This window comes from Narcine bancroftii, chromosome 7, assembly GCF_036971445.1.
Source record: "Narcine bancroftii isolate sNarBan1 chromosome 7, sNarBan1.hap1, whole genome shotgun sequence".
NCBI classification, from domain to species: Eukaryota; Metazoa; Chordata; class Chondrichthyes; order Torpediniformes; family Narcinidae; genus Narcine; species Narcine bancroftii.
In genome coordinates this window covers 160,848,280-160,874,378 of record NC_091475.1, presented here as the reverse complement: position 1 = coordinate 160,874,378, position 26,099 = coordinate 160,848,280, and the positions used below count along the sequence as shown (strand labels likewise).

At 44.7% G+C, this 26,099-nt stretch overlaps 1 protein-coding gene across 6 annotated transcripts in view; it reads left to right on the top strand.

Moving 5' to 3' along the window:
• Window positions 1–26,099, top strand: part of LOC138739266 (ubiquitin carboxyl-terminal hydrolase 35-like) — a 151,259-nt gene that overhangs the window by 4,834 nt on the left and 120,326 nt on the right. For 5 of the 6 annotated variants that reach the window (XM_069890988.1, XM_069890986.1, XM_069890991.1 and 2 more), the window contains exon 2: window positions 5,965–6,074. The gene's annotated coding sequence lies outside the window, so the exon portion shown is untranslated. Of the gene's footprint in view, window positions 1–5,964; window positions 6,075–11,739; window positions 11,826–26,099 lie in introns of those variants that run through there. The other variant, XM_069890989.1, reaches the window with a different exon arrangement.

Sequence of the window (26,099 nt, the reverse complement as noted above, 5' to 3'; positions counted from 1 at the left end):
CAGTGGGCTGATATCGCCTCAAACAGTGCATCTTGGTGCCTCACAGTTCGGCGGGTAGCAACCTCCTTTGAAGAAGACTGCAGAGCCCACCTCACTGTCAAAAGACAAAGGAGGAAAAACCCAACACCCAACCCCAACCAACCAAATTTCCCCTGCAACCGCTGCAACCGTGTCTGCCTGTCCCGCATCGGACTTGTCAGCCACAAACGAGCCTGCAGCTAACGTGGACATTTACCCCTCCATAAATCTTCGTCTGCGAAGCCAAGCTAAAGATGTATCAAAATGATAAATTTACATACATTATCTGCTGCCCTTCTATTCTTAATAAATACTGATTGATCTGATTTCACCAACTGCGGTAAACAAATTTACTAATCTATTTGCTATTAATTTTGCGATTAATTTATAATCAGTATGTAATAAGGAAATTGGTTTGTATGAAGATGGTGACAACAGGTCTTTCCCTGTTTTTGGAATTACTGTAATTATTGGCATCTTACAAGATTCAGGTAAATTTTGAGTTTCTTTCACCTGTTTTATTACATCTAAAAAAGGTGGAATTAATAAGTTTTTAAGTTTTGTAAAATTCCATAGGGAATCCATCCTCACCTTTATTATTTGGTAGATTCATTAATGTGTTGTATACTTCCGTAACCATCAGGGGATTTGCTAATTTACCTTGTTCTTCCAAATCTAACTGGGTAACTCGATATTTGTCAAAAATTTATCTCTTTCCTTATTCTTCTCTAGGACCTCTGATTGGTGTAATTGCTTATAAAAACTCCTGAAATTTTCATTACTCTCTTGTGGTTTATATGAAATCTGACTATTTCCTTTTCTTGTTACTGTAATAGTTCTTGTTACTTGCTCTGTCTTCAACTGCCAAACCAAGATTTTGTGGGTTTTCTCTCCTAATTCATAGCATCTTTGTTTTGTTTTCATTATATTTTTTCCACTTGGTATGTTTGTAATGTATCATATTTCACTTTCTTCTCAGTCAATTGTCTTTTTTTCTCTTTATCTTCTCCTTTCATTAAATCTTTCTCTAAATTTACTATATCTTTTTCTAATTTTTCTATTTCTTGGTAATGTTCTTTTTTGATTTTAGTTGAATGACATTATTTGTCCTCTAACAAAGGCTTTCATTGTATCCCATAATATAAATTTATCTGTGACAGAATTTGTATATGTATCAAAATATATTTTAATTTGTTGTTCTATAAATTGCCTAAAATCTTGTCTTTTTAGCAAGATGGGGTTAAATCTTCATCTATATCCTTTAATTGGAGTATCCTCCAGAGCAATTGTTAGCCATAAGGGTGAGTGATCTGATTACAATCTTGCTTTATACTCAACATCTTGGACTCTCCCTCATATTTGGGCAGAAAGTAAAAACATCAATCGTGGAGTAAGTCTTATGTCTGTTAAAATAATATGAGTAACCTTTATCTTTTGGGTGTTCTTTTCTCCATATGTCTATTATTTTCACAGCTTGCATGGAACTTGCTGTAAATTTAGCTGGTTTACTCTTTTATGTATTTTTCCAGGTTTTTATCTAATAATGGATCCAAGCTAAAAATTAAAATCTCTACCCAATAAGAAACGACATGGTGTATCTGCTAATCATAAAAAAAAATATCTGGCATAAATTTCTGATCATCCTCATTGGCATATATACATTGAATAAGTTCCAGGATCCTGAGTAGATCTATCATAACATACCTCCCAGCCGGGTCTGTAACACTTTTTCTATTTTAATAGGCAAATTTTTATTAATTAAGATAGCCACTCCCCTAGCCTTTGAGTTGTAAGATGATGCTACCACATGACCCACCCAAACGCTCTTCAATTTATGATGCTCTTCTTTTGTTAGATGTTTTCTGTACAAATGCAATATCTATTTTTTCCTTTTATAGTGAGGTCAATATCCTTTTACTCTTGATTTGGTTATGCATTCCATTAATATTAATAGTCATAAACTTCAACTTATTAATTCCGCTAGCCTGTGGTTTTTTTACATACCATCCTTTCAGATCCTCCAACTCCCTTTCTCCCAACACATTTCGAATTTAATATATCTTTCCATACATATTGACACAAACACCCTGAAAAAGTTAAAAATAAAAAAAGAGTAAGAAACTAAAAAAGAAAACATAGAGAACCCCCCCCCCCCCCCACCTTTATTGAGTTGCCCTTGCTGACCTGCAGGACAACCACAACACCCTTAACTTTACGGGCTGCGGTATAAATCACAATTATCAACTGATTTTGGAGCAGACCATCCCCCCCAAGACCCAGCCCTCCCCAGACCATTCCTCCCCAGACCCAGCCCTCCCCAGACCGTTCCTCCCCAGACCCAGCCCTCCCCAGACCCAGCCCTCCCCCAGAGAATTTATAACTTATTTTCTAAACACTTAAATGAAGTTCTCATCATAAACCAACTATTAATCAATGGGATAACCTCGAAACATATTTACAGATATATTGTCTTTAACTGTCTCTTATTCTGTCAATCACTCTTCCTTGTTGAGTATTCATCAGTTGTTCAACAAAGTCTCAAGCTTTTCTTTGGTTATCAAACAGTCTGTTTTGTCTACCCATGATGAATATTTTTAACACTGCTGGGTGTCACAAGACAAAATTGTAACCTGTTCTCCATAATGTGTCTTTTATTGGATTAAATTCCTTGTGTTTAAAAGTTCAAAACTTGTATCTGGGTAGAAAAATATCTTATTCCCACTATGTTCCAATGGACTTTTAATTACTTTTGTTCTCCTGGCCGCCAGTCCTAATATTTTTCCCTTGTCGGATTCCTTAATAACTTAACCAGGATGGAATATGGTCTTTGTTGCACCTGTGGCTTCGGTGCCAAAGCTCTGTGAGCTCTTTCAATTTCTATTTCTTCCTGGAGTTCTTCCATCTCCAGAACTTGTGGAATCCATTGTTTTAGAAATCCTTTTATGTCCGTACCTTCCACACCTTCTTTCAGGCCCATTATTTTAATATTATTACGCCTACTAACATTTTCAAGAATGTCATTTTTCTGGGCTAATAAATCTTGTGTTTTTATGACCTCTTTACTCCGTTCTTCCACTGTTTCCTTTAAGACAGTCGTCCATTTCCACACCTTTTACTCTCTTCTACTTCTTCACATTGTTTTTTAGTATCTCCTTCTAGTACACATTCTCTATTAGCTCTGATTTGTGACATTAATGTTTTCATTTTAATTGATTAAGTTAGATTGGCAAATGTTACTTAAAGGATTAACTGTATAAAGGCAATGGCAAGCATTTAAGGATCACCTGCATGAAATAACAGCATTTGTTCATCCTGGTTTGGAAAAAGAATAACTCAAGGAGGGTAGTACATCCTTGGATAACAATGGAAATCAGGGAGAGGATCAAGTGTAAAGAGGAAGCGTATAAACTAGCCAGGAAAGACAGAATACCAGAGGACTGGGAGAAATTCAGAGTTCTACAGAAGAAGACAAAGGGATTAATCAGGAAAGGCAAAAGAGATTATGAGAGAAAGTTGGCAGGGAACATAAAAAATGACTGCAAAAGTGTTTATAGATATGTAAAGAGAAAGAGACTAGTAAAGACAAATGTGGGTCCCTTGCAGTCAGAAACAGGTGAATTGGTCATGGGGAACAAGGACATGGCAGACCAATTAAATAACTACTTTAGTTCGGTCTTCACTAGGGAAAATATGAATAATCTTTAGGAAATAATAGGGGACCATGGGGCTAATGTGATGGAAGGACTGGGGAAAATAAGTGTAAGTTATGAGGTTGTGTTGGATAAATTGAAGGGATTAAAGGCAGACAAGTACCCAGGGCCAGATGGTCTGCATCCCAGAGTGCTAAAGGAAGTAGCGCATGAAATAGTGGATGCATTGTTGATAAATTTTCAAAACTCTTTAGATTCTGGAGTAGTTCCTGAGGACTGGAGGGTGGCTTATGTAACACCACTTTTTAAAAAGGGAGGGAAAGAGAAATCAGGGAATTATAGACCGGTTAGCTTCACTTCGGTAGTGGGGAAAATATTAGAGTCAGTTATTAAAGATGTGATTGCGGCACATCTGGAAAGTGGTGAATTCATTGGTCAGAGCCAGCATGGTTTTATGAAGGGAAAATCGTGTCTGACTAATCTTATTGAATTTTTTGAGGCTGTAACTAGTAGAGTGGATAGGGGAGAACCAGTGGATGTGGTTTACCTGGATTTTCAGAAGGCTTTTGATAAGGTCCCACACAGGAGATTACTATACAAACTTAAGGCACAAGGTATAGGGGATATGGTATTGAGGTGGTGTGATAGTACAGACCTATCACAAATGTATATAGTTACAGTATCTAGAGTGTAATGACTGTGCTTACAGCGATTGGCTGAGAGCGTAGCCACACCTACTGTCTGGGCCTTAAAGGGTTGTGTCCCTAGCCAGGTCGGATCATTCCGGACTGGTTGGCCACCTGTGAAGAGCTCCTGTTTTTTGCTAATAAAAGCTTTGGTTTGGATCAACAAGTCTTTGGTTCTTTCGACGAGCTCTACAGGTGGATAGAGAATTGGTTGACAGATAGGAAGCAAAGAGTAGGAATGAACGGGTACTTTTCGGAATGCCAGTCAGTAACTAGTGGGGTACCACAAGGCTCAGTGATAGGGCCCCAGTTATTTATGATATATATTAATGATTTAGATGAGGAAATAGAAAACAGGATTTCCAAGTTTGCAGACAACACGAAGTTGGGTGGCATTGTAAGCTTTGTAGAGGCTGTTAAGAGTGTGCAGGGTGACTTGGACAGGTTGGGTGAGTGGGCAAATGCATGACAGATGCAATATAATGTGGATAAGTGTGTGGTTGTCCACTTTGGAGGAAAGAATGGGAGGGCTGAGTACTATCTTAATGGTATCCAATTAGGAAAAGGGGAGATGCAAAGAGACCTGGGTGTCGCTGTGCATCAGATATTTAAAAGTGGACAGGCAGGTGCAGCAAGCAGTAAAAAAGGTGAATGGTTTGTTGGCGTTCATATCAAGAGGATTCAAGTTCAGGAGTAGAGAGGTATTGATGCAGTTGTATAGGGCCTTGGTGAGACCTCACCTGGAGTATTGTGTTTAGTTTTGGTCTCCTTATCTAAGGGAGGACACCATTGCCATGGAGAGAGTGCAGAAAAGGTTTACCAGATTGATACCAGGGATGGTGGGACTTGCATATGAAGAAAGGTTAGAACGACTGGGCTTGTACTCGCTGGAATTTAGACGATTAAGAGGAGATTTAATAGAAATGTTCAAAATTCTTAAGGGATTTGACAGGCTAGATGCAGGAGGATTGTTCCCAATGTTGAGCAACTCTGGAACCAGGGGTCACAGTTTAAGGATAAAGGGGAAGTCCTTTGGGACTGAGATGAGAAAGATTTTTTTCACTCAGAGGGTGGTGAATTTATGGAATTCTCTGCCACAGGAAGTGATTGAGGCCGGTTCCATAGCTATATTTAAGAGAGAGTTAGATTTAGTACTTGTGACTAGGGAGATCAGGGGGTATGGAGAGAGAGCTGGAACAGGGTACTGAGTGGATGATCAGCCATGATCAAAATGAATGCCGGTGTAGGCTTGAAGGGGCAAATGGCCTACTCCTACACCTATTTTCTATGTTTCAGTTATCACTCTCATCTGATTGTCAAAGTACTTTATATCTACTGTTTGTTTTTGGCTTTTACATATAATTTTCTTCTGTACCTTGTTTGTCACTTCCAAGTCTTCTAAATCTTGTTCCATATCCTCACTTGATGTGAAATCCCTTTCCAAAGCTGTTTCTCCTGCTTTGCTTGTCATTGGGCTGACAGGATCTTGTCGTTGGGCTGACAGGATCTTGCTGTTGATTGCTCCCTCTCTTCAGTGTCTTGACTGGAATGCGCTCTGCAAATTCGTGACTCCTCATGCGTGCACATTAACGTTCCCTTATCTTTTTCAGTCAACCATGCTGGAGCCCACCCTGCGCCCTCTTGCCCCAACCTCTGTTGACCTGCCAGCTTCACAGTGCAGGCTACGTTACCCAGGAGAGCTCCCGGTTCCAGCGTGCAGGTAAGCCCTTTTTTTAAAATTTTCTGGTGATTTCTTCAGTTCTTCTTTGGAGCCCTTTTCTTTCAATGTTTATGAACTGTTTCCTGTATTTTTTTTTGTGACAACTTTGTTTTTTTTCCACTTTTTAAGTTTTTCTCTAAGGAGCACTGGTTTCCCCCAATCAGTTGCTACTCCATCATGTGACCACTGGAAAGAAGCTGCTCTACAGCCCGATACTCATGTATCTCTTCAATAGAAGAATGACCATATTTTTATCCAATATTTTCAATTGAAGAATGTTGTCAGAAGGACATTTTTAGACACTTGGAGTGATTACAGGCTAGTTAGTTTAACTTTGGTTGACAAAGAATTGCTGTAGGTAATCAACAGGACAGATTGCATTCATTGGTAGAAATGGTTAGTCGATGTTTTACAATGGAACTCTTTATGAGACTAAGATTAAAAAGGTAAATTTACATTTATAAAGGGAAAAAGAAGCTGGGGGAGAGGGCAAAGGTGATAGGACCGAAAATGTGAGAGGTCAGGAAGAGCGAGAAACCAGAAGAAATCTGGTGGGGGGGGGGGAAATGAGAAAAGTTAGAGAGGGGTTCCATGAAATTTGTTTTGCATCAAGATCAGAATCAGGATTTATTGTCATGAATGAGTCATGAAATTCGGTGTTTTGACGCACATACATAGTATAACAATCTTACAACATTACTATAAAAAATAAACAATAGTAGGGCACAAAAAGTAAGACAGTGTGTTCGGTTTATTTATTATTCAGGAATCTGATGGCAGCGGGGAAGAAGCTGTCCTTGTGCTGCTGAGTGCTTGTCTTTAGGCTCCTGTATCTTTTTCCCAATGGTAGCAGAGAGGAGAGGGTATGGCCTGGGTGGTGGGGGTATTTGAGAATAGAGGCTGCATTTTTAAGACACCACCTCATGTAGATGTCCTCAATGGAGTGGTCTGGTGCCTGTGATGTCTCAGGCTGTGTTAATAACCCTCTGGAGTTTATTTTTGTCTTGAGAGTTGACCCCTCTATACCAGGTCGTGATGCAACCAGCCAGAATGCTCTCCATGGTACACCTGTAGAAGTTTACGAGAGTCTTCGATGACATACTGAATCTCCTCAAACACCTCGCAAAGTATAGCCACTGGTGAGCCTTTTTTGTGATTGCATCAGTGTGGAGGCTCCAGGACAGATCCTCGGAGATGTTGACACACAGAAATTTGAAATTCTTGACCCTCTCCACTACTGAGCCCTCGATGAGGACTGGGTCACATTCCCCTGACTTCCTCCTGAAGTGCACATTCATCTCCTTGGTTTTGCAGATGTTGAGCACAAGATTGTTGTCATTACACCATTCAATGAGGTGATCTATTTCCCTCCTGTATGCTTCCTCATTGCCATTTGAAATTCTGCTGACAAGTGTTGTGTCATTGGCAAACTTGTAGAAGCATTAGAATTGCGCCAGGCTACACAGTCATGAGTGTTTAACGAGTAGAGGAGTGAGCTAAGCACGCATCCTTGGGGTGTGTCTGTGTTGATGATCGTTGAGGAGGAGACATTGTTTCCAATTCGTACTGACTATGGTCTTCCAATGAGAAAGTCAAGGATCCAGTTACAGAAAGGTACAGAAGCATAGAGTTTGTAACTTCTTGACCAGCACTGATTATATGGCATAGGGAATACTTAAGACGGAATGCCAGTTTAAAAAAATGTTGCCCACCCCTGGTCTATATCATTGTTGAAGTAATATAGTTATCAAGTACCATTTGACATTCTCACTTGTTTGTCTCCTGTATGTTAATTAAAATTGTGCGATTGTAACATTTGTGTCCAAATTTAACTCTATGTGAACCCACTGAACTTGATTCTCTTCCCAACACAATGCTCGGTCCCTCTTAAAATCTGAGAAAGAGAAGTAAAAGAGAGTCCCTTCTGAGTGTTCATGGATTCACTCCTCTACAAACATATCAGAAACACATTAGCCCCATCAGAAACATGAGCTCCAGATCTAAACCTCTGACATGAACAGGAAGCCTTCAGTGCCCAAAGCCCCTCAGAAGCCTCTCGCACCTTGGGCACCCCCTCACATGCACCCGATAGGAGCCCCACACACACACACACACACACACACACATCTTTGTTAGTACAATCTCCCACATGGTTAGTATTTCATGTGTATCTAGCCAAAACTCTTTGAACCCTGCTCACACTGGCAATTGTCGTGTTGGGAAGAGTATCAAGTACAGTGGGTTCAATGAGAGATGAATCTGGACACAAGTGTTACAATCACATGTAACTTTAATTAACACACAGGACACAAAGAGGGGAGAACATCAGAGTACTCAATTACTATATAGACATTCACATCAGACCTAGGTTGGACTCCGATACCAGTGGCTGCATATACTCTATACATTCACACATTTGAGTACACAATCTATAAATGGGAACTTTCACACACACCCCCCCCCCCAGTTCCTTGTGCTAACGAGGTGCAGCACAATCTATAAATGGGAACTTTCACACACACACCCCCCCCCCAGTTCCTTGTGCTAACGAGGTGCAGCACAATCTATAAATGGGAACTTTCACACACACACACACACCCCCAGTTCCTTGTGCTAACGAGGTGCAGCACAATCTATAAATGGGAACTTTCACACACACACACCCCCCCAGTTCCTTGTGCTAACGAGGTGCAGCACAATCTATAAATGGGAACTTTCACACACACACACCCCCCCAGTTCCTTGTGCTAACGAGGTGCAGCACAATCTATAAATGGGAACTTTCACACACACACACCCCCCCAGTTCCTTGTGCTAACGAGGTGCAGCACAATCTATAAATGGGAACTTTCACACACACACACCCCCCCCCAGTTCCTTGTGCTAACGAGCTGCAGCACAATCTATAAATGGGAACTTTCACACACACACACCCCCCCAGTTCCTTGTGCTAACGAGGTGCAGCACAATCTATAAATGGGAACTTTCACACACACACCCCCCCCAGTTCCTTGTTCTAATGAGGTGCAGCACAATCTATAAATGGGAACTTTCACACACACACACACCCCCAGTTCCTTGTGCTAACGAGGTGCAGCACAATCTATAAATGGGAACTTTCACACACACACACCCCCCAGTTCCTTGTGCTAACGAGGTGCAGCGCAATCTATAAATGGGAACTTTCACACACACACAAACCCCCCCAGTTCCTTGTGCTAACGAGGTGCAGCACAATCTATAAATGGGAACTTTCACACACACACACCCCCCAGTTCCTTGTGCTAACGAGGTGCAGCACAATCTATAAATGGGAACTTTCACACACACACACCCCCCCAGTTCCTTGTGCTAACGAGGTGCAGCACAATCTGTAAATGGGAACTTTCACACACACACCCCCCCAGTTCCTTGTGCTAACGAGGTGCAGCACAATCTATAAATCGGAACTTTCACACACACACCCAGTTCCTTGTGCTAACGAGGTGCAGCACAATCTTTCAATGGGAACTTTCACACACACACACCCCCCCAGTTCCTTGTGCTAACGAGGTGCCGCACAATCTATAAATGGGAACTTTCACACACACACACCCCCCCCAGTTCCTTGTGCTAACGAGGTGCAGCACAATCTATAAATGGGAACTTTCACACACACACAAACCCCCCCAGTTCCTTGTGCTAACGAGGTGCAGCACAATCTATAAATTGGAACTTTCACACACACACACCCCCCCAGTTCCTTGTGCTAACGAGGTGCAGCACAATCTATAAATGGGAACTTTCACACACACACACCCCCCCAGTTCCTTGTGCTAACGAGGTGCAGCACAATCTATAAATGGGAACTTTCACACACACACACCCCCAGTTCCTTGTGCTAACGAGGTGCAGCTCTCTGCAGGTTCTGATCTATCACAGTGCTATGGCCCAGCTTTAGTGTAGTGCAACCTTGATTGACAGCTGATGTGACTTCTGAATAAGTTTCAGACAGGGAGGACATGTGGCCACCCACAATCGACAATATTTCCAGACAGGCAGGGAGGCCATGTTTCCTCCATGCACAACACCGGGCAATTTCTGCTGATGGCAAATCTTTGTCTGACTTATGGCAGACAAAATGAAATTTCGCGTAATAGTATATCTGTTTCATTATGTGAAAATAAAAGAGTCTTGAATATTCATGGATTCCAGGACAGTTACATTCATTCTCTAATTTGCTATGTAGCACTTTTGCCAATACTGTGGCCCCTTGTAGTTTCTCCTTCCTCCATTGTTTGAGGGGCTTCCCCTCCAGTCTCAGCCCATTAATGTCTGGTAGTGGAAGGACTCTCGACTGGTCCTTCCCCACAAAGCCTTCCCGTTGGCTGCAGCAAGCCTCAGTGTGTCCCTCAGCATATTTTCCTGTAGCCTGGAATGTGCCAGTCAGCAGCAATCCCTCACTGACATATCAGTATGCTGAAGACCAACATGTTTCAAACAAATTGTCAGAATATAATGAAAATGAACTTGTTTTTCACTGATGTGATGATCTCCAGCAACTCTGGATGTCTGCTTCTGTGTATGTCCCCAGGAACAGCCCATAAATCTATTACACTGCTGCTAAGTATGAACCATTAGAAGGACCCTTGCACCCTTCTCCATACATTCTCAGCAAATCCATAATCTGCAAAGTGGTTGGCGACTGTCTCTACCCCACCGTTGTTGTTTCAGGTTAACAGGTTTTGGGAGATATTCCAGTTGTAAAGGAAGGATTTGACTGAGAGGACTCATCTCACTGCCAGCCAGGCCAAGTCCTAGTACTTGTTAGTGAGCTCAGGTGAGGAGGCATTCTGCCAGATGGCCTGGACGGCCTAGTCAGGCAGCCACTCCACAGTATCCATATAGTCTTCGTCCCTCAGTGTCTGATGGACTTGCAGAAGGTGTTTGTCTGGAAAATCTTTTCCACAAAGGATAGCAAATGACTAGGTCATTGTGTGGCAACAGGGCCAGGCCCATCCTTCACAACATTTGGGACAGGTAGAACCTCAGTACATTGAGGCTCTTGGTGCCTTTGTATTTCTGTTCCCCACACAGCCTGATGTAGCCACACTCAATGTCCTTACCTCTGTTGTATGGTGAATTGCTCTTGGTGACCCTTTGGACCTTTTTAATTTTGGATTTCCAGATGAAGACAGCTCTGGTGACTCCCATGGCAGAGGTGCAGGGATGGGTACAGCAGCACCCAGAACTCCTTGCACCTGATGACCAGGTTCTTCCCTATTACAGAGAGGTAAAGCCACCCTCACAGACTCTATTTCTGGTGGACACTTGCAATTTTTGTGACACGCTTCATTCAGCCTCTCGGACCCAGGTTGTCAGCACCTTCAGGCATTCTGACTGTGAAGTAGATGGTAGTCTGGCTAGACCAGTCACCTAAGACCACTGCCTTGCTTTTCTTCCTGTTAATAAACGTGAAAGTAATCCACACACAGCCAAATAATACTTAAACGTGCTTCTCACAGCCTCAGCTCTGCGGAGCGGGTGTGGGTGATGCGGCTTCGGCTGGCCTCGAACTGATTGGATATTGAAACATTTAGGGGCGGGACCTGTTTTCCTTGATTCGGCGAGTGGTACGTTCCGGATGATTGCGCGTGCGCTGATGGCTTCAGCGGTATCTTCGAATCCGAGTGTGAAGGTGCCAGTGGTTGCGGGGTCGATAGTGTGTAGTCGGCTGGGCGCAGGGACCAGTGGTTGGTTACCTGTTGGAAGGTGAGCACTAGTTGGCCTGAGGGAGGGAGGGAGGGAGGCCAGGCTGGCTGGGTTCCGTCCATGGCCAGGCTGGCTGGGTTCCGTCCACGGCCAGGCTGGCTGGGTTCCGTCCACGGCCAGGCTGGCTGGGTTCCGTCCACGGCCAGGCTGGCTGGGTTCCGTCCACGGCCAGGCTGGCTGGGTTCCGTCCACGGCCAGGCTGGCTGGGTTCCGTCCACGGCCAGGCTGGCTGGGTTCCGTCCACGGCCAGGCTGGCTGGGTTCCGTCCACGGCCAGGCTGGCTGGGTTCCGTCCACGGCCAGGCTGGCTGGGTTCCGTCCACGGCCAGGCTGGCTGGGTTCCGTCCACGGCCAGGCTGGCTGGGTTCCGTCCACGGCCAGGCTGGCTGGGTTCCGTCCACGGCCAGGCTGGCTGGGTTCCGTCCACGGCCAGGCTGGCTGGGTTCCGTCCACGGCCAGGCTGGCTGGGTTCCGTCCACGGCCAGGCTGGCTGGGTTCCGTCCACGGCCAGGCTGGCTGGGTTCCGTCCACGGCCAGGCTGGCTGGGTTCCGTCCACGGCCAGGCTGGCTGGGTTCCGTCCACGGCCAGGCTGGCTGGGTTCCGTCCACGGCCAGGCTGGCTGGGTTCCGTCCACGGCCAGGCTGGCTGGGTTCCGTCCACGGCCAGGCTGGCTGGGTTCCGTCCACGGCCAGGCTGGCTGGGTTCCGTCCACGGCCAGGCTGGCTGGGTTCCGTCCACGGCCAGGCTGGCTGGGTTCCGTCCACGGCCAGGCTGGCTGGGTTCCGTCCACGGCCAGGCTGGCTGGGTTCCGTCCACGGCCAGGCTGGCTGGGTTCCGTCCACGGCCAGGCTGGCTGGGTTCCGTCCACGGCCAGGCTGGCTGGGTTCCGTCCACGGCCAGGCTGGCTGGGTTCCGTCCACGGCCAGGCTGGCTGGGTTCCGTCCACGGCCAGGCTGGCTGGGTTCCGTCCACGGCCAGGCTGGCTGGGTTCCGTCCACGGCCAGGCTGGCTGGGTTCCGTCCACGGCCAGGCTGGCTGGGTTCCGTCCACGGCCAGGCTGGCTGGGTTCCGTCCACGGCCAGGCTGGCTGGGTTCCGTCCACGGCCAGGCTGGCTGGGTTCCGTCCACGGCCAGGCTGGCTGGGTTCCGTCCACGGCCAGGCTGGCTGGGTTCCGTCCACGGCCAGGCTGGCTGGGTTCCGTCCACGGCCAGGCTGGCTGGGTTCCGTCCACGGCCAGGCTGGCTGGGTTCCGTCCACGGCCAGGCTGGCTGGGTTCCGTCCACGGCCAGGCTGGCTGGGTTCCGTCCACGGCCAGGCTGGCTGGGTTCCGTCCACGGCCAGGCTGGCTGGGTTCCGTCCACGGCCAGGCTGGCTGGGTTCCGTCCACGGCCAGGCTGGCTGGGTTCCGTCCACGGCCAGGCTGGCTGGGTTCCGTCCACGGCCAGGCTGGCTGGGTTCCGTCCACGGCCAGGCTGGCTGGGTTCCGTCCACGGCCAGGCTGGCTGGGTTCCGTCCACGGCCAGGCTGGCTGGGTTCCGTCCACGGCCAGGCTGGCTGGGTTCCGTCCACGGCCAGGCTGGCTGGGTTCCGTCCACGGCCAGGCTGGCTGGGTTCCGTCCACGGCCAGGCTGGCTGGGTTCCGTCCACGGCCAGGCTGGCTGGGTTCCGTCCACGGCCAGGCTGGCTGGGTTCCGTCCACGGCCAGGCTGGCTGGGTTCCGTCCACGGCCAGGCTGGCTGGGTTCCGTCCACGGCCAGGCTGGCTGGGTTCCGTCCACGGCCAGGCTGGCTGGGTTCCGTCCACGGCCAGGCTGGCTGGGTTCCGTCCACGGCCAGGCTGGCTGGGTTCCGTCCACGGCCAGGCTGGCTGGGTTCCGTCCACGGCCAGGCTGGCTGGGTTCCGTCCACGGCCAGGCTGGCTGGGTTCCGTCCACGGCCAGGCTGGCTGGGTTCCGTCCACGGCCAGGCTGGCTGGGTTCCGTCCACGGCCAGGCTGGCTGGGTTCCGTCCACGGCCAGGCTGGCTGGGTTCCGTCCACGGCCAGGCTGGCTGGGTTCCGTCCACGGCCAGGCTGGCTGGGTTCCGTCCACGGCCAGGCTGGCTGGGTTCCGTCCACGGCCAGGCTGGCTGGGTTCCGTCCACGGCCAGGCTGGCTGGGTTCCGTCCACGGCCAGGCTGGCTGGGTTCCGTCCACGGCCAGGCTGGCTGGGTTCCGTCCACGGCCAGGCTGGCTGGGTTCCGTCCACGGCCAGGCTGGCTGGGTTCCGTCCACGGCCAGGCTGGCTGGGTTCCGTCCACGGCCAGGCTGGCTGGGTTCCGTCCACGGCCAGGCTGGCTGGGTTCCGTCCACGGCCAGGCTGGCTGGGTTCCGTCCACGGCCAGGCTGGCTGGGTTCCGTCCACGGCCAGGCTGGCTGGGTTCCGTCCACGGCCAGGCTGGCTGGGTTCCGTCCACGGCCAGGCTGGCTGGGTTCCGTCCACGGCCAGGCTGGCTGGGTTCCGTCCACGGCCAGGCTGGCTGGGTTCCGTCCACGGCCAGGCTGGCTGGGTTCCGTCCACGGCCAGGCTGGCTGGGTTCCGTCCACGGCCAGGCTGGCTGGGTTCCGTCCACGGCCAGGCTGGCTGGGTTCCGTCCACGGCCAGGCTGGCTGGGTTCCGTCCACGGCCAGGCTGGCTGGGTTCCGTCCACGGCCAGGCTGGCTGGGTTCCGTCCACGGCCAGGCTGGCTGGGTTCCGTCCACGGCCAGGCTGGCTGGGTTCCGTCCACGGCCAGGCTGGCTGGGTTCCGTCCACGGCCAGGCTGGCTGGGTTCCGTCCACGGCCAGGCTGGCTGGGTTCCGTCCACGGCCAGGCTGGCTGGGTTCCGTCCACGGCCAGGCTGGCTGGGTTCCGTCCACGGCCAGGCTGGCTGGGTTCCGTCCACGGCCAGGCTGGCTGGGTTCCGTCCACGGCCAGGCTGGCTGGGTTCCGTCCACGGCCAGGCTGGCTGGGTTCCGTCCACGGCCAGGCTGGCTGGGTTCCGTCCACGGCCAGGCTGGCTGGGTTCCGTCCACGGCCAGGCTGGCTGGGTTCCGTCCACGGCCAGGCTGGCTGGGTTCCGTCCACGGCCAGGCTGGCTGGGTTCCGTCCACGGCCAGGCTGGCTGGGTTCCGTCCACGGCCAGGCTGGCTGGGTTCCGTCCACGGCCAGGCTGGCTGGGTTCCGTCCACGGCCAGGCTGGCTGGGTTCCGTCCACGGCCAGGCTGGCTGGGTTCCGTCCACGGCCAGGCTGGCTGGGTTCCGTCCACGGCCAGGCTGGCTGGGTTCCGTCCACGGCCAGGCTGGCTGGGTTCCGTCCACGGCCAGGCTGGCTGGGTTCCGTCCACGGCCAGGCTGGCTGGGTTCCGTCCACGGCCAGGCTGGCTGGGTTCCCTGCGCTGGTGGGCGGGTGAAGGTACAATTGTTTTCAGCCCCTTGATTTTAAGTTCAGTCATATTCAAACCCCCCCCACCCCGTGACACCGATTGACCCTTTTGCCATTTCAACTGATTTGTCAGGTCACAGGCCACCAGTAATTAAAACGTCCAATGTATTGAAGCTTCCAAGATTTGCGACCATCTCACGTGTCTGCTTTAAAACAAAAGTTGTTTTAATTATCTTTAAGCATGAAAACAGAATCAAACTTTAACTTTTCTATTATTAACTTAACTCCCTTCTCATTCTAAGTGCATGTGTATGCAGGGCCGGTGCTAGGAATTGCGGGGCCCAATTAGAAAATTGATAGCGGGGCCTCTACTCTACAAAAGTCGAAATTGATGTTTTATATTTTGTGTAGTATGCCAGTCGTTGCCGAAAAGCATTAAATGCTTGATATACTAAATATTGAAAGACAATATGAAAGTTTTAATTTTTTAATATAAGTTAAGACAATTACAGACATACTCTTTATGCAGGTCTTTTAGAAACAGACTTTTCTGGCTTTTTTATTTGAAAAATCTTTCAAAATAATTTCAAAGTCAATGGTTTTAGTAATGTCATTTTCTATAGATAGCATTGCCAAATTGTTTAGTCTCTCTTGTGAAATTGTTGACCGTAAGTATGTTTTAATCAGTTTTAGTTTTGAAAAACTTCTTTCGCCTGATGTGACTGTTACAGTAAATCCTCAAAGCAATAAAAACATTAGGAAATGCTTTGAATCAATTGTTTACTACCAGGTATTCAAACAGAGTTTGAGGCTTAATGACACTGAAGGGAAGCTCAAGGGATTCACTGATAACCCGGGTACATGTTTGTTAAAAACTGCCCACCTCTTAGTTAATGCTGAGAACAATATGTAGATCCTTTGCAAGATCCCAAAAAATGTTATAGCATCTGGACAACACTTGGCTACATCTCCAAGTAAAAGGTTATAATTGTGACATGCACAGGGTACAAAGAAAGCTCTTGAATTATCCTTCAACAGTCGTGCTTGTACTCCAGATGCATGACCTTTCATGTTGCTACTGTTGTCATAGCCTTGGTCTCTAATGTCCTTCACCTCTAAATTTAATTCCTTCAGTGTGTTTAATAATGTTTTATATAAATCTTCTCCTGTGCTACTTTGAACCTGCATAAACTTTGAAATATAAACACCTGAAGGAGCCAAGTTACCATCAGTCACATACCTGATTGTTGGAGACATTTGCTCTTGGTGACAAATATCAGGTGTGCAGTCTAAAATTATGGTGTAGTACTTAGCTGCTTTTATGTGTTTCAGTAACTCATTCAAAACAGCTGTAGCCATAATGTCCAGTAGTTCATTCTGAGTACCTTTTCCTAAATGGTGATTATGAATTTCGTGGGTTTTGACTTTTCGCAAATGTTCTTCGAGGACAGGATCAAACTTTCCAAACACCTCAACAAGTCCTAAAAAGTTTCCATTGTGTGCACTCTCATTACCAACTTTTTCCTCTGTTCCTCTAAATGCTAGATTTCTCTCAGCAAGAATCTGCACTATTGCTACGAGCCTTTTGAATACTTGCTGCCAGTGCTTTGCATGTTCATTGATGATTATTTCAAGTTCTTTGTCAATTGTCTGTCCACTACAAAGTCTTTGGTGTAACTCCCAGAAACTCCATGTGGCTTCCAAATGGTTTTTAGAATTTTCATGCTCACACAAACTTGTATGAAGATTAGACCATTTCTTGAATCCACTTGTTGATAATGCATTGGTTGTGTTCGTACTAAAAAGTTTACAATAAAAGCAATAAATTCTATCAGCAGACTGAGAGTCTAATCCAAGGTCTTTTAACACACTCCCCATTTGAAAGTTTCCTCTTGCAGTGAAACTTTGAAAAGCACAATCCCTTTTCATTTCGTGGAAAGTTGTTCACTTGAATAGGAGGACCTTTCATTGTTAAATAATCTCTTGCATCTTGATTTATGTATACTGGCCAGTTGGCTGGGTCATCATAAATGTTAATTACAACTGTACTCATGGATGATCCATCATTGCGTGATGTTTGGTCTTGATCTTTTTCGGCTATAAGTGGACTTTCCACTTTGGCACTGTCTTCTGGTGTATTGAGATCATCTTCAATTTGATTCACAGCTGCGTCATCCTTTTCTAACTTGTTATCAATTTCATCATTGTATTCATCAACTGTAATTGGACTCAAGGCTGTATTGTCATCTTCTGAATTGTTTTTGTTCATCCTCAATACATGGGCGCTTCAAAGATGGAGTGACAAGGAATTTTGTGATAGCACCTCCATGATTTTCATTTTCAGGTACCTTAGCCTTGGCCAGTGCTCGTTTCTGGTTGCCGCTTAAATACTTAACGCCCTTTGTCTCTATCTTTGCTTGTGCTTGCCATGTAAAATGACATGTAAATTTTAAGCTGCTAATTCTCTGGGCTATATTTTTAAGGTAAAAGGTATATTTTAAAATGTTTAGACTTAAAATTACACACTTGACGTTAGTAATTTGTTATAAAATTGGACTCGACATCCCTGATAACATGTCTACGTTGTTCCAACTGTGGAACAATGTTGTCATCGTCGTTGGTACAATGTAAGAAACCAACATCTATCCCACGTCATTTTGCTCATTAGCTTTACGTTGTTCCAACGTCAACTGCTGACCTTGGAACAACACACCCAACTCTCAACTTGTGAACGCCACAGAACAGCAAAACAAACGACCGATTCTGGATTTGTTGAATGATGACAACTTCGAATAAGGTAAGAATTGCCTTTTTTAGTAACAGTTAGGTTGGTTAGTTAGTTAAGGTTACATTCCAGAACTTGGGGGACACACTTTAATTTTGCCATTTTGTTTAGCTGATTTTCTATTCAAATGTCTAGCGCTAGATATTTGGCTAGAAAATTAGCGGAAAAACTGATGCATATAATGGACGAAATTAGCCCCTGAAGAAAACAATTTCCGCATAGTCAAGCTAAACTGCCCCTGTTCCTAATCACCAAAAACATGAAATAGGCTATATTAAGCTCTGGCAATGCAATAGCATAGTTAGTAACAGTAGCCTCGTACTATTTTGATACTAAATCAAACTACTGCAAAATTATAAAACAATGATAGAGGCAGCCTTGCTAAGAATATCTGGATCTTGTAAAGATGAATAACCCCGAGATGTACAGTACATGCCCCTATAGCTGAATAACCTTGTAAACCAGCTCGTAAAGATGTTATAACCCCCACAGCGACCTAGCCTAGTAAAGATTAACTTAAACTAATCTAACTTCGGGGTTATTCATCTCTACAAGACCCGAATATCCTAACCAATTCCATCTATGATTACTAACATTGTCAGAAATTCTACGCTTAGGGCCTAGGCTATTTACGTTCAGGCTAACTGCTTAAGCCTAGGCTAAAGGCTTGGCCCTGGGATAGCATGACACTATCTCAATCTCATATTAAAGTACAAGTTCTCTTATTGATTAGCCTATAGCCTGTTTTGATCTTGATAATAACAAGAGATGCTTCATCAGCTCTGGAATACATCTATCTTACTGGGTGAAATGAATACAAAACATGAAATTTTTGGCTAGGGAGAGAAAGGAGACCTATAGCCAGTAGTTTAATTGAAGACATATTTCCTAAAAATATTTCACTGAGATAATACGATCAATTAAGGGCAATAACTTCACTAGTTCACTGACAAATCCCTCAGTTTATAAGGCCGATGGTATTATTTTTTTACCAGTTTAAACAAAGTCCGTCACAGTGCTCAAGGCCTGGGCTCAAACACATGCGTGGGGCCCAATTTGATCAAATTGGTCAAATAGGCTTAAAACTGGCCCTGTGTATATGTAATATGTGTGTAAATTCAGAAAAGTTCTTTGGTTCACAGTCCAATCTCACTTCTCCTTCTTCCAAGTTCACTGGTTTCAGGCAATTCTTATACTGTGCACAGAATTTAACATGTATAAAGTTCACCAGACTTTGGTGCTCGAAAGGTAAATGGTTACTGCTCAGGAAGATTCTTCTTGGTTTTCAGAGAGAGATGTGTTGTTCCAAGGCATCCACAACTGATGTACTTCCATCAGTCATCTCAGTGTCTTGCTGATGAAACTTGCCCCTTTAGGGTTCTCCAGATGATAACCTCTTTCTTTCAGGTCACTGCAGAGTTCCTTTTTGTTTCTCTTATTCCAAGTGAAACATTAGAAAGCCAGTTCTTTTCTCTTGACCTTTATTTAAAATAAGGGGCAGCAGATACAGAAATGCCTACTGTAATATGTGAGCACATCAATAAGCTACTGTAATGTGAACAGTTAAACTGTTCAGCAATGCTGTATAGTTATTTTGATGGAAAATTAATTTTCAATAGCACGTGGGATTTTCTGCTCTAAAAACAGCGCTTTTAGAAAGCTGTCAGGCTTGATATTGTTTGGCCCACGACTCCTTTTTTCCTGTATGTAGCCCACAATCAAAAGGTTTGGCCACCCTTGAATTAGCTGATGAGTTCAAGTCGGTAATTAACATTCATCAGTTGATATTGCTGGAAAAGATGTTCAGAACTCGAGCCAAGTTAGCTAATGACTATTGCAAAAATAGTTTTCCCCCCCCTGAAAAATAGAATTTATTCACAATAAATTACTTACAAAGGGAAAACTGTTCTAAGTCTCTTCCCACCCTTAGCTTCATATCCATAATCTGCACTCTACATTGTTGCATTCATTTCCATTTATACCATTACCACTATCTTGTCATTACTCTTCTTCAGTTGTTTGAGGGGCTTTGCCTCTGTCTAAACCCCTCAAATGCTGTCACCCGAATATGGTTTCATTGCTGCAGATGTATTAGCAAAGTAATTCATTTTAAAATAAGTTGCTCAACATGCATTTATGATAATACCACTTTGATTGCTTTAAAAACATCAACCAACTGCTCAGAGTATACCCTCTATGATGGATCTGGCTGATTCAATTGTCAACAATGAAACTCATCAATTCAACTCCATTTAAATAAGCAATCATCCACCACTATTCTTTGGCTTCTTCCGTCCAGCCATTGTCAAATCCAGTCACTACAGTACTTCACCATGAATACCTAGTGTCTGAACCTTCCTGACTAACCTCCTCTGTGGGACCTTGTCAAAGGCCTTACTAAAGTCCATATAGACAACATCCACAGCCTTTCCTTCATTATCTTTCCTGGTAACATCCTTGAAAAAAATCTAAGATTGATTAAACTCGACCTACCACGCACAAAACCATGTTGACTATCTCTAATGAGTTCCTGATGGTCACGGAGCACTGCTGCTATGGTTGAGTCGTTTGCGGAGTGAGGGGGTGGTGGTGTGTCCCAAGATGGTGGCACCTAGGGTAACTACGAGGCGGACATATAAGCCTTCATGTTCTGGAGATCCACCTCCAGCGTACCTCTCAGCTCAACTTCTCTCTGCAGACTGGGTGTCTCTTGCTCCAGGAATCTCTGTCGGTCGTAGTTTGACCTGATCCCCACAACATAGATGTCCTCTGTGTACTCCATAGCGGACATGGCTTTGCATTCACAGGCCCTGATGAGTGCTCGCAGGGCCGAAGATATTCAGTGTTGGACTCACCGGTTTGTTGTTTTTGAGTCACTAGGGGGTGTCTAGCAGTGATAACACTGATTTTACGCAGGTATTGTCCTTTGAGAATGTCCATGGTTTCCTGATATGTTGTAGTGTCCCTGATCATGGAGTACACCAGGATGCTGACTTAGGAGTGCAGCGCTGGCAGTTTGTCAGTCTCCGATTGCGCAATGGTAGAAGAGGCCTGCTGGAATGCTTCAAAGCAACGCAGCCGGAGCTCAATGTTGGTAGATTCCTCTGGTGATTGAGGGTTGATTTCCAGCATTTCTGCCTTGAGGATCTGCCACTTTAAGTGAATAAAATTGACGCACCATCAATTACTCAAAAGACTATTGTAGTAAAACTTAAGAAAACAAGCACCTCCATACTGTTTGGTTGTCCTTCACTGAGCTGAAGAGGGGGTTATACAGAAGCCTGTGGGGAGGAGCCACAGATACAACTGACCAATAGATGTACCTGACCAGACAATTATACATAACAATGGTTTTCCACAAGGAGAAAAATACTTATGGGACTCTCTGCCCCTTGTTAACACTGAATCTTTAACACTTGGACAATTCTAAGTCCAACAAACAAAGGAGTAGCTTATTTTTATTCCCTCCTGATTAAACTGTCTGCAGCCAGTCCCTTTCCTATTTATTGATGGTGCTGATTTTACTTGATGGGGCCTCATTCTAAATTGTTGAATCTTTCTTGTTATTTTCTTCCAGTGTTCTATTTGCTCAAGTTCTTCCTTTTATCAATTCTTTAGTAGCTTGTCTCTTTGAGCTACCCTCATTAGTTTTGAGACCCTAGACCAGCTATACTTAAAGGGGGTCGTATGCCCCTCCTCATGGAGGGCACAGACTGAAAATGTATTTTGGTTTTTATGCAGTCACTAGGAGAGAAGTTTTTCAGTTGGTTGTTTTTCCAGACTCTTTTGTGTAGTCTTCCAAAGGCGCTATTTGCCTTGGCGAGTGTGTTGTCTATCTTGTTGTCGATCCTTGCATCCAATGAAATGGTGCAGCCGAGATAGGTAAACTGGTTGACCGTTTTGAGTTTTGTGTGCCCGATGGAGATGTGGGGGGCTGATAGTCATGGTGGGGAGCTGGCTGATGGAGGACCTTAGTTTTCTTCAGGCTGACTTCCAGGCCAAACATTTTGGCAGTTTCTGCAAAACAGAACGTCAAGCGCTGAAGAGCTGGCTCTGAATGGGCAACTAAAGCGGCATCGTCTGCAAAGAGTAGTTCATGGACAAGTTGCTCTTGTGTCTTGGTGTGAGCTTGCAGGCGCCTCAGATTGAAGAGACTGCCATCCGTGCGGTACCGAATGTAAACAGTGTCTTTATTGTTGAGGTCTTTCATGGCTTGTTTCAGCATCATGCTGAAGAAGATTGAAAAGAGGGTTGGTGCGAGAACGCAGTCTTGCTTCATGCCATTGTTAATGGAGAAGGGTTCAGAGAGCTCATTACTGTATCTGACCTGACCTTGTTGGTTTTCGTGCAATTGAATAACCATGTTGAGGAACTTTGGGGGGCATCCGAGGCGCTCTAGTATTTGCCAAAGCCCTTTCCTACTCACGGTGTCGAAGGCTTTGGTGAGGTCAACAAAGGTGATGTAGAGTCCTTTGTTTTGTTCTTTGCACTTTTCTTGGAGCTGTCTGAGGGCAAAGACCATGTCAGTAGTTCCTCTGTTTGCGCGAAAGCCACACTGTGATTCTAGGAGAACATTTTCGGCGACACTAGGTATTATTCTATTTAGGAGAATCCTAGTGAAGATTTTGCCTGCAATGTACCGAAGAAACCAACTAAACTTGAATCCTTCGGATTCCTAAGGGGGACCATAGCTAAAAAAAGGTTGCGAATGGCTGCCCTGAACTGTGGTAAACACTAGTCTGCCTGCATGTCACAATTGGAAAGGATAACACACTTAGGATTTGAAGGGTACAAAATTTAACATGATTTTTGTTCCATTCCTCCTGTGATGTCTTCTCTTGTGACCCTTGGCCTAGGTAAGGTCTGCAAAAAAAGGGCACTTTTTTTTTTACCAGTCACCATTCACCTCTTCAAAGGATTACCACATTCCAAGCTGATATTCTTTTTATTCTACAATTACCATGTTGGTGCTACACACATTACACATACCAAGGAGGAATCACAAATGCCTCTTGCAATTTTCTCCTTGCAGAAGTTTTCAATAAATGTAAGGTTGAAGCCTGTGATGGACCTGGCTGTATTTGCTACCTGATGCATCCTTCTGCATTTCTGGGCACTCAAATTTCCAAGCTAGACTGTGATGCAACCTGTCAGTATACTTTCCACAGTGCATCTGTAGAAACTTGGTAGAATATTTGGCAACATAACAAATCGCCTCAGACTTCCTGAAGTACAGGCATTGATATGTTTTTTTTCACAGTTGTCTGTAATTTGATCTGTATTGCTGCAAGTTTTATTTATTTCTTAGTAGGGTGATCAGAATGCTCTCAAGTTGCGATCTTCCAGTAGCAGCATGTGTAAAATTTGTTGTAGGGAAAAATATGATGTGATCAAACTGCAATAAATATTGATTGAATAGGTAATATTTAATCCCTTTCTACTGTTCTTCACTGGAAAGAAAGATTGGTGATTTGTCTTTTCTTTTCTTGTCCATGAAATGGTTAAAGATTTGTTCGTTTGAATGGTGTTGAATTGACTAGTTTCATTGTTGACAATTGAATCAGCCAGATCCATCAAAGAGGGTATACTCTGAGGAGTTGGTTGATAGTTTAAAAGGAATAAAAGTGGCCTATCATAAATGTGTGTTGAGTAACTTATTTTTAAAATGAATTACTTTGTTAATTGAAACCATATTTGGGTTATAGCATTTGGGGGGTTGAGATAGAGGCAAAGCCCATCAAACAATTGAGAGAAAAGTAATGAATGTATCAATGTAGAGTGGGGATTTTGGATTTGAAGCTAAGGGTCCCAAGGGACTTAGAACAGTTTTCCCTTTATAAATAATTTATTGTGAATAAATTCTATTTTTCGTTTTTCGGGGGGGGGGAGACTCTATTTTTGCAATAGAGTAAGTTATTGGCTAACTTGTCTCGAGTTATCATCTATTCCAGCAATATCAACTGATGAATGTTAATTACCGACTTGAACTCATCAGCTAATTCAAGGGTGGCCAAACCTTTGATTGTGGGCTACATACAGAAAAAAAGGAGTTGTGGGTCAAACAATATTAAGCCTGATAGCTTTCTAAAAACAGTGCTTTTAAACCAGAAAACCCCAAGTCCTATTGAAAATTAGTTTTCCATCAAAATAACTATACAGCATTACTGAACAGTTTAACTGTTACAGTAGTTTATTGATGTGCTCACATATTACTTACAGATTATTTTCTTTTTTGCATTGGCTAATTGCATAAAAATGTTTTGCATAAATTTTCCATCTGTATTTGGTGCATATATATTAATGTCCAACATTCTGAATAAATTTGACTTTATCATCACTTATCTTCCCGCTTTGTCAATAGTTGTATCCAATATTTTAATTGGTAAACTTTTATTTATTGGTATCACTACCCCTCTGGCTTCAGAATTAAATGAAGAAGACCATACCATTCCTAACCCATTCTCTCTTTAACTTTGCATGTTCTACTTCGACAAATGAGTTTCTTGTTTTTTTTAAAAAAAACTACATCCACTTATTTTTTTTCATATAACTTGATCATCTTTTTCACTTTATCGGATTCTGAATCCATTAATACTAATAAAATTGAATTACTCCGCCATTAGACACCAATGTTAGACCATGCGTCCATCCAACGTCTCCCTACTTCACCTCACTCACCCTTAATAATACTTGTATAACATACTACATTAATAGATAATCCAGGCTTTGACCGAAAAAGAAAAAAAGATAAGGAGATGAAAAGAAGACAGTGAAGAAAATCTCTAGAGGGGCATGATGATGGAATGTCTCCAATCCCCTGATCTATACGGGATGGGAAAAATATCGCATTTGTGCCCATGATTGCGCAATGTCAGCTTCATGGTCTCCACTAATATACTCAATATACTATACCATTCTTTACTATAGTTTTTTCAACACATCTAATAATCCATTGATCTTATCCAAATATAATAGATCACGTGCATTATAGGTTAAACCTTCCTCTCCTTTAAACTCTCTTGAAACATAATAAATTCCAGTTACAGTAAAAAAAATCTTTGAATGATTCATTCAATTATCAGCAATCACCTGTTGTTCTTTATCAGGCAATGAATCAGCATATACCTTGGCTTCATTAGGTTCAGTAAAAAATCTATTCCTCCCACCCAGGACAAATACTTTCAATACAGCAATACTTTCAAAACAAAGGCATATCCTATTTTTTCATAGCACATCTTAAACTGGATTAAACTCTTCTCTTTTTTTTAAACAATTCAAAACTTGTGTCTGAATAAAAGAAAATCTTATTTCCATTATAAATCAAAGGTGATTGTCTCTCTTTAGCATGCTTTGCTGCAATCTCCAATATCTTCTCTCTTACTTCATAGCAAAGGAATCTGACAAGTATTGGACAGGAACTTTGGTCAGGCTGAGGTTTAGGTCTCAGTGCCCTATGGCCTTGTTCAATTTCCAAATCTCCTTGAAATTCAGCCTGATCAGTATCCATCTTTGCAGAATTTTTTTCATACCTTGACCTTCATCACCTTCTCTGAGTCCAACAATCTTGATGTTACTTCATCTACTAAAATTTTTTTTGCATTAACTGATCATTCTTAGCAGCAGCTTCTGCTTGTACCTTCTTCATTTGATCCTTAATATTCTGAATCTCAAATTCATTTCCTTTAATTTTCCCAAATCTTGTCAATTTCTGCACCTTTCTCTGCTTTTTTTCCTTGATTGTAGATCATTCTTGGCCTTTGCTTTTTTAGGTCTTCGTCTCGATCACTGAAGCTGTGAGTGTCCTTTTTTTGTGTGTGCTCTGCACATGTGCCACTCCTTATGCATGTGCAGAGTCACTTCCTTACTCGATGTCAGTGGCCATTGTTGGAGGAGACACTGAGCAGCAGTGTCCAAGGTCTTCCTGGCTTCTGGCCCCTCTCCTTTGGATATTACCTTGTGGAAAGCTCCAGGATCCCTTCTCAAGGTAAGCCTCTCTTTTACTTGTTCCTTTTCTCGTTCAGTTTCTTGTATTACAGTAAGGCCTTTATCTTTCTTCGGTGGCATATTGATCTCTCTGTGTATCTTTA